The sequence below is a fragment of the Macrotis lagotis genome, chromosome 1, assembly GCF_037893015.1.
Source record: "Macrotis lagotis isolate mMagLag1 chromosome 1, bilby.v1.9.chrom.fasta, whole genome shotgun sequence".
Taxonomy (NCBI): domain Eukaryota; kingdom Metazoa; phylum Chordata; class Mammalia; order Peramelemorphia; family Peramelidae; genus Macrotis; species Macrotis lagotis.
The window spans coordinates 865,039,176-865,046,422 of NC_133658.1; the positions used below are offsets into that span (position 1 = coordinate 865,039,176).

Here is a 7,247-nt window from a genome sequence, read left to right on the forward strand (position 1 = left end):
AAAAAATGATAGTAGAAAATACTATTGTTTATAGTCAGAAATCGGGGCAGCTAGGTGGCGCAGTGGATAGAGCACTGGCCCTGGAGTCAGGAGTACCTGAGTTCAAATCCAGCCTCAGACACTTAATAATTACCTAGCTGTAAGGCCTTGGGCAAGCCACTTAACCCCTTGCCTTGCAAAAGCTAAAAAAAAAAAAAAAAAAAAAAAAGTATCTTATAGTCAGAAATAAAATAAAATTTTTATATAAAAAAAACAAACTAATAAATCCCCACCACCACCAAAAAATAGTAATACAGTGTGACCAACTGGCTGATCAAACAGATACAAGTTTGGAATGTGCAAACAGTCCATATGAACATTTGAAGTGGGTTCTTTAAATATGCCCATTTTGTGTTTCTTTTGAGCTACTTCTACTCTGCTCATAAAACACAGTACCTTCCCTGATAAGGGCATGCCATGCTGGGTCAACTTGTGCCAGTGTCTCCCATGTCACACAATCAATTCCAAAGTTCTTCAGAGGGATCTTGAAAACATCTTAGTATTGCTGCTTCTGACAACCATATAAGGACTTGCCTCATATGAGTTTTCCATAAAATAGCCTTTTAGGCATCTTTGGTGAAATCTTTTGATTTTGGTTCTGATATTCCTAAGACTTTTTCCTTAGGGGTTAGTAGACCATGATAACAAAGGACAACAACCAACTAATATGGGATCCTTCTGTGGAAACTATAGGACCACAAACAAGAACTGAGGAGCAAATGGAGGACTTCAGAGACAACTTGGTCTCCAAGATATTGGCCCTAGAAGGAAAATTAACCCTAGGAGAGAACAAAACATGCTACTTTCTTAAGAATGTACTTTACTGCCCTCTGCAGTTTTCTCCTAATTGGTACATTCAAGATTTTCAACATCACCAACCTAATCAAAATTCCAGTTGACTATATCAATAGAAAAAGTTTGTACAATTCAGCCTCTGGAAAAGAACATTCCTGGGCAGAAGAACTAAGTCAATTATCTTTAATCTCTCTTATATATTTCAATATCTTTTGCTTAATTTCCTTTTTTTAAGTAGTTATTTATAAAAGTAATGGTCCCTCATCATCTTTTACTTGAACTATTATTGGGCTTCAAAAGTCTCTTTCTATTGATTTTCCTAAAGCACAGATCTGACCATGTCATTCCTTAAACCTATCAGGTCCAAGTGGCCCTCCTGCTAACATCAAGACCAAATATTAAAATCATCCAGTTTCCTAGATAGCCTGACTCCTTCCAACTCTTTCAGTTTATTCCACTCCAAGCACCCTACACAAAACACTAACTTTGCACTACTTCCTCACCTGCCTCTTCTAGGTTGGCTCCCTTTTCAGGATTTGGATTTTAACTCACCTTTTCCAGGAAGCCATTCCAATTTCCTTCCTCTCTTCCCTCTGAGATTATATTTCATTTAAACTCTTTTAACTGTTCTCAGTCTACCTTTGCTACCTCATCATTCATAGAATACCTCTCCTCCCTAACTATAACGTCTGCAGTATCCCGCGCTCCTTACTTTTCCATCAGACAATTAGGTGTAAGCAATGGAGAGAATGCTGAGTCTGGTGACAAGAAGACTCATCTCCCTGAATTTAAATCTGGCCTTAGACAATCACTAGTTGTATGACCCTGAGCAAGTCACTTCACTGTTTTGTCCATATTTCTGAATCTGTAAAATGAGTCAAAGAAGGAAATGATGAACCATACTCTTTGCCAAGAAAACACTAAACGGGGCCACAAAGTGTTGAGTTGAACGTGACTGACTGAAATGACTAAACAAACATACAATCAGCTGCATCATGTACACAGCTCTCATTACCTCTCACCTCCTAGTTGATCTTCCCTCCTTCCTCACTACTCAATTCCATTCTAGTGCTGCCAGTCATTTTCCTTGAGCACATGTGACTCCTTTACCTACCCAACTTCAGTGACTCCCTAATGCCACTAGAATAAAATATCAACTCCTCTGGTTAGCTTTTAAACTCTGGACTAAAACTGGCCCCTACCTACTACTCTCCAACTCCAGTGGACATTTGTTCCCCTCCCTCACTCCACAATCCAGCAGGACTTGCCTTCTCCATTAAGCCTGTCCCTCTCTCTCTCCCTTCCTGATGCTGTTCAGACACCATCTTCCCTGCTTGATCTCCACCCTAAAACGCTAACATTCACTCCTCCCTTGCACAGTGCCTTTATTTATTGACTTTGAGGTCCATGCTACTCTTAACCACCACCCAACCCTGGAAACTACTACTATCTCTGGACCCCAGGATCATTCTCCTGCCTTTCTCACTAATAAGTTTGCTTGCTGGTTCTCAATTTTTTTTCTCTCCTCCCAACTCCTTCCCTCATACTTGTGGACTTCAATATGCACTCTGACTCAACCTCTAAAACCCTAACCACTTTCCTATCACCTACAGGAGTAAATACAAAATTCTTGGATTGGCATTCATAACCCAGACCCCGCCTACTTTTCCAGTCTTCTTATTTTCACACCCTTCAGATACTCTGATCTACTAACACTTCCTCCTTGTTATTCCATGGGTGCTTGGAGTAGAATAAAACAAAGTAAAGAATAAAACAAAGACATCTCTCAGCTCCAGAAATTTCCTCTGGTTTCCTCCAGACCTGAAATGCTTTTCCTCATTTCTTCCTCCTCCTTCTCCTTTAGTTTCCCTGGTTTCCCTTAAATGTCTTCTACAAAAAGTCTTTTCTAAACCCTTTTAATTCTGGTGCCTATTTTTTTTATCCTGTATACAGCTTGTCCTTTTTTTTTTTTTTTGCAAGGCAATGGGATTAAGTGGCTTGCCCAAGGCCACACAGCTAGGTAATTATTAAGTGTCTGAGGCTGGATTTGAACTCAGGTACTCCTGACTCCAGGCCCAGTGCTCTATCCATTGCACCACCTAGCTGCCCAGCTTGTCTTTTTTTTTTTACACATTTATTTGCACAGTTTCCTTTGACTGAGATTCTTAAGCAGTATTGCCTTTTGCCTCTTTTTGTATCACTATAACTTAGCATAATGTCTTGCATATGAGAGGAACTTAATGATTGTTAAGACTCTTTTTTCTAGGTTCCCATAGTCTCCATCATTCAAATGCAAAGTCATGTCGGTAGGGATGATTTCATAAGCTGTACTTGGGACCCAGTGCCTTGTACACTGGGTTGTTTCTTTCCAAAATTTCATCACAATAATTCTCCACAGGTTTCAAATGTCAGGTCTGAAAGTTCCAGAAGGTCTGCAGGATACCACATAGAATAAAATCAGGCTTTAGAGGAAAAGGAAATTTCTCTCAGATTGAGGGGGTAAGGATGTCCTAACTGGTGAAAGTCTCTCATTAAACCCCTAGAGATCAAGGTTGATTTTTTGTACAATATCTGGGCAGTGCTTTGCAGAAAGTAGATGCTTAATAATATTTTCTAATTTCTTTAAGGGTAGGGAGCTTGGGCCAAACCAGGGAAAAGAGATTTAGATTGGCTGAGGTAGGATCCTGAGAAACAACTAATTCTGTGGCTTTGTAAATAACATTTGAGCTTTGCACTGAGTTGTTCTTGTTGCTTTTCCTCTTATTCACTGAAGTTATTTTCTTTAATTCAGCCTCTTCTCAGATGGTCAAAGGAAAAAAGGGCTCCTTGCTTACAAGATTAAGAAAGTTGGAGAGACCCAGGTCATATAATACCTCATGCTTCTAAGTATATTAATTTACAAAGCACTTTTTCTATAACCCTGTAAAAATGTGCAACATGTCCAAAACCAAATTCATTATCTTTTTCCTCCAAACTCTTCCCTCTTTATAACTTTCCTAATACTATTTTGGGCATCCTCTTAAGACTGGATGGCCTGAAACCTAATGTCAAACTTGACTCCACCATCTCAAACCCAGATCTACTCTGTTCCCAATGCTCTCCAGTCTACCTTTATATACCTCTCCTTTGCCTCTATGGCAATCATTATCTGATACAGACCTTCAACATCTGGAACAGACCTGGACCAAGAGCTGCTGGATAGCCTTCCCCACTTCAGTCAATCCTGCACTCAGATGATCTTCTTCACTGCTAACTAACTTCCTACCTTTAGAAAGATCCAGTTAAGACTGTCATATATCATCCCTCTCCCATTTAGTTAACACTACTATCTCTCATTAATTCACTTCCAGCATCAGTTATAAAAACCTGATCAACTCCTTTTATATAACCTGGCCTCCTCCTACCTTTCCAGTTTTCTAACATCTTACTCCCCTCAGCACATTCTGTGATCCAGTGGTACTGTCCTAGTCATTCCTTAAACAACTGCTACCTCTCTCATACTTTTTCCTAGTTGTCCCCCATACCTGTAATTCTCTCCCTCCTCAACTCCATCAGATATCCCTGATTTTCTTAAGATTCCAGCTAAAACCCTATCTTCTTTCCAAACTTGCTTATTGCTAGTATCATCCCTGTAAAATTGCCATCAATTTATCCTCTCTAGATGTCATTTGTACATAGCCATTTACATGTTTTCTCCTCAGTTTGTTTAAGAGTTCTTTGAAGACAGGGATTGGGTTTTCTAACACAAACATTTAGCACCTGGCACCTAGCAGATGATTAATACTATCGTTAATTGGACCGGAAATAAGTAGTAGAAATAGTATTATCCCCATTTTACCAATGAGGAAACTGAAAAAGGTTGTTGTAAGTTGTTCAGGATTGTAGGACTAGGAAATGTAAGGGTCAGAATCCTAAACCATCTTGTTATTCAACTAGACTTGATTATTTGTAAGGTTTCCTCTGGCTCTAATATTCATGGGTCTGAGCACAGTAGAGGAAATAGTGGCAGTTATTACCCTGAGTCCTTCCCTTTAAGCTCCAAATACATGTGAGGTATCTATTGAAAATGAAATAAAATTCTTAGTGAAAGTGGATCTGTGATTCTGTGACTCCTGCTAATTCCTTATCTACCAAAACCAAATTGCTACCCTTCCTCTTTAAAAAGTTGTGATCTTTGGGTAACATCAGTCCCTGCAGCTGCTAAGACCCTGTAGACAGAAGAGAATTTAGAGGGAGACATAAGCAGCTGACACAGTAGCAGAAGGAATTTCACACTATCACACCATTTTCATCATCTCAACTATTCATAAACGTATCTATTCCCAAACATTACATTTCCCTAAAATGAGTTTAGAGCTACACAAATCCAGTATAAGTTAACCAAGGGAGGGATTTCTGATCTGTTCCTCATTTAAGCACTCTCTTCATCCTCAAATTTTCCGAGAACACTATTTTGTCTGCTTCTCTTCTTTTGCCCCATCACCTCCGTTTGGGATTATATTTAGCTCTGTATATATGTCAAATTTCCTCTTCTCCTAGAATGTGAGCGCCTTGATGTTAGGGATTATGAAATGTTTATCTTTCTATTCCTAGCATCTAGCGAGGAACCTCCACATAATTGGAACTGAATAAATATTTAGTGAATGAATTCCAGTCCAAGACTTGGGAGAAACAGGAATATCAATGTCTTCTCTTTGAGGAGAGGGAGGAATAGAAAAAAAAAAGTTGGAAATGAAGATTCGGGCCTAAACTAAAGAAAAGGCGCGAGGAAAGGAGGAGCGGGAGAGGCGAGGGACGGGGGGCGAGGAGAATTCTGCCAGGTGAATCGGATGGAGGGCAGGGGCCGGGTCCTGTTCCATTGTTCGCGTCCCCATCCATCACCAAGCACTCCCATCCACAAGTGGGTCAACCCGGACTGTGGTGAACTGGAAGTGAGGGAGAGGGAGAACAAGAAAAAGCGGTGGCGAAGGGGCAACGGCGGGGGGGGGGCGCCGGGGGGAGCCTGAGACTTGACAACTCCGGGGCCTCAGCTTCCCTACTGAATGGGGGGAGTCCGGTGGGCCTTCAATCCCAGCCGCCCAAGGTAAGCCGCACGCCTCCAGGTGAGGAGGCCGGCCCGGTTTACACGGGTCGGGGGGCGAGGAAACCGGGCTGGGGCCACATTTGGCGGCGTTCCTGCTCTGCGCATGCGCCCTGCCTTCCGCGCTCCCCTTCCCTCCCCTCGCTCCAAGGGGCTCCGAGGTCCCCGCGGCCCGGCCAAGGGCAGCGACGGAGGCTGGGAGGACTCGGGCCCCGGGGTGTCCCCCTCTCTGGAAAGGGCTACTCACCCAGAGGACAGGACGGAAGGGGGCAGCTCCGGCACCGAGACGGAGCGAGGGCGCCTTCCCGTCTCCAACGGCCGTTAGAGCCGCACGCGACCGCGCCTCGGAGAGCGCGCGCCGCCCCCGCCCCGCCCCCTTCAGTCAGCCTCCGCCAATCGGAGGGCGGCGCTCGCTCCCGGCCCCGCCCCCGGCCACGGGTCTCTGCGCCCGGCGGCGGGAACGGCAAACGCTTTTCCTTGAAACTGGCCCTAAGCGCTGCCCGTAGCAGCTGGGCCCCGCCGGGAGCCGGGACGCGCCGCCGAGGGCAGGAGCTGCGGCAGGTAAAGCCCGGAGTCGCGGTAGCGTCGGGGACTGGGGTGGCGCTTGGAGATGGTCCTCCGGCTCTGAAAGGGAGGTCGAGAATGGACCCCATCCCCGTCCGTGCCGGTGAGCGGCCTCATTAGGGGCCTCGCCGGGTCCGGGCACGAGGCGACCCCAGGCCGCCCCCCGGCGCCGCCTCCCTCCCGGCCCTCTGCCTCGAGACTCCCGACATCGGGGCCTTTTCCGGCGAAGCCCGGGGAGAATCACCTGCCCCGGCCCCGGCTTCAAGTGCCCCCCAACCCCCCGAGACTTGACATCGCTCGGGGCCTCAGCTTCCCTGCCCAAGAGGGAAGGAGGCGGAGGTTGGAGGCAGGGGGTCCTTACATTGTATTTATGTGATTGAGGAGCACGCTTATAAAGCATTTATTATAAATGCTATCACAACGTACCATAAGAAATTAGTTGGGTGGCGCAGTGGATAGAGCACCGGCCCTGGAGTCCGGAGCACCTCAGTTCAAATGCGGCCTCGGACACTCAATAGTGACCTAGCTGCGTGGCCTTGGGCAAATCGCTTAACCCCATTGCCTTGCAAAAAAAAAAAATTAGTTGGGTTTTTTTTGCAAGGCAATGGGGTTAGGTGACTCGCCCAAGGTCACACAGCTAGGTCATGATTAAGTGTTTGAGTCCGGATTTGAACTATCCACCGCCACCCAGCCATAAAAAATTAGGAAAAGGAACACTTCAGAAAAACAGGAATACTCATGTGAACTGATGAAGAATGAAGTGAGCATA

The 7,247-nt window shown here is 44.9% G+C and overlaps 1 protein-coding gene across 4 annotated transcripts in view; it reads right to left on the reverse strand.

Annotated features, from left to right (window-relative positions):
* CEP85 (centrosomal protein 85) overlaps positions 1-6,315 on the reverse strand; it is a 35,421-nt gene extending 29,106 nt beyond the window's left edge. For 3 of the 4 annotated variants that reach the window (XM_074218030.1, XM_074218029.1, XM_074218031.1), the window contains exon 1: positions 6,162-6,267. The gene's annotated coding sequence lies outside the window, so the exon portion shown is untranslated. Of the gene's footprint in view, positions 1-6,161 lie in introns of all 4 variants that reach the window. The other variant, XM_074218032.1, reaches the window with a different exon arrangement.
* Positions 6,316-7,247: the final 932 nt, after the last annotated feature.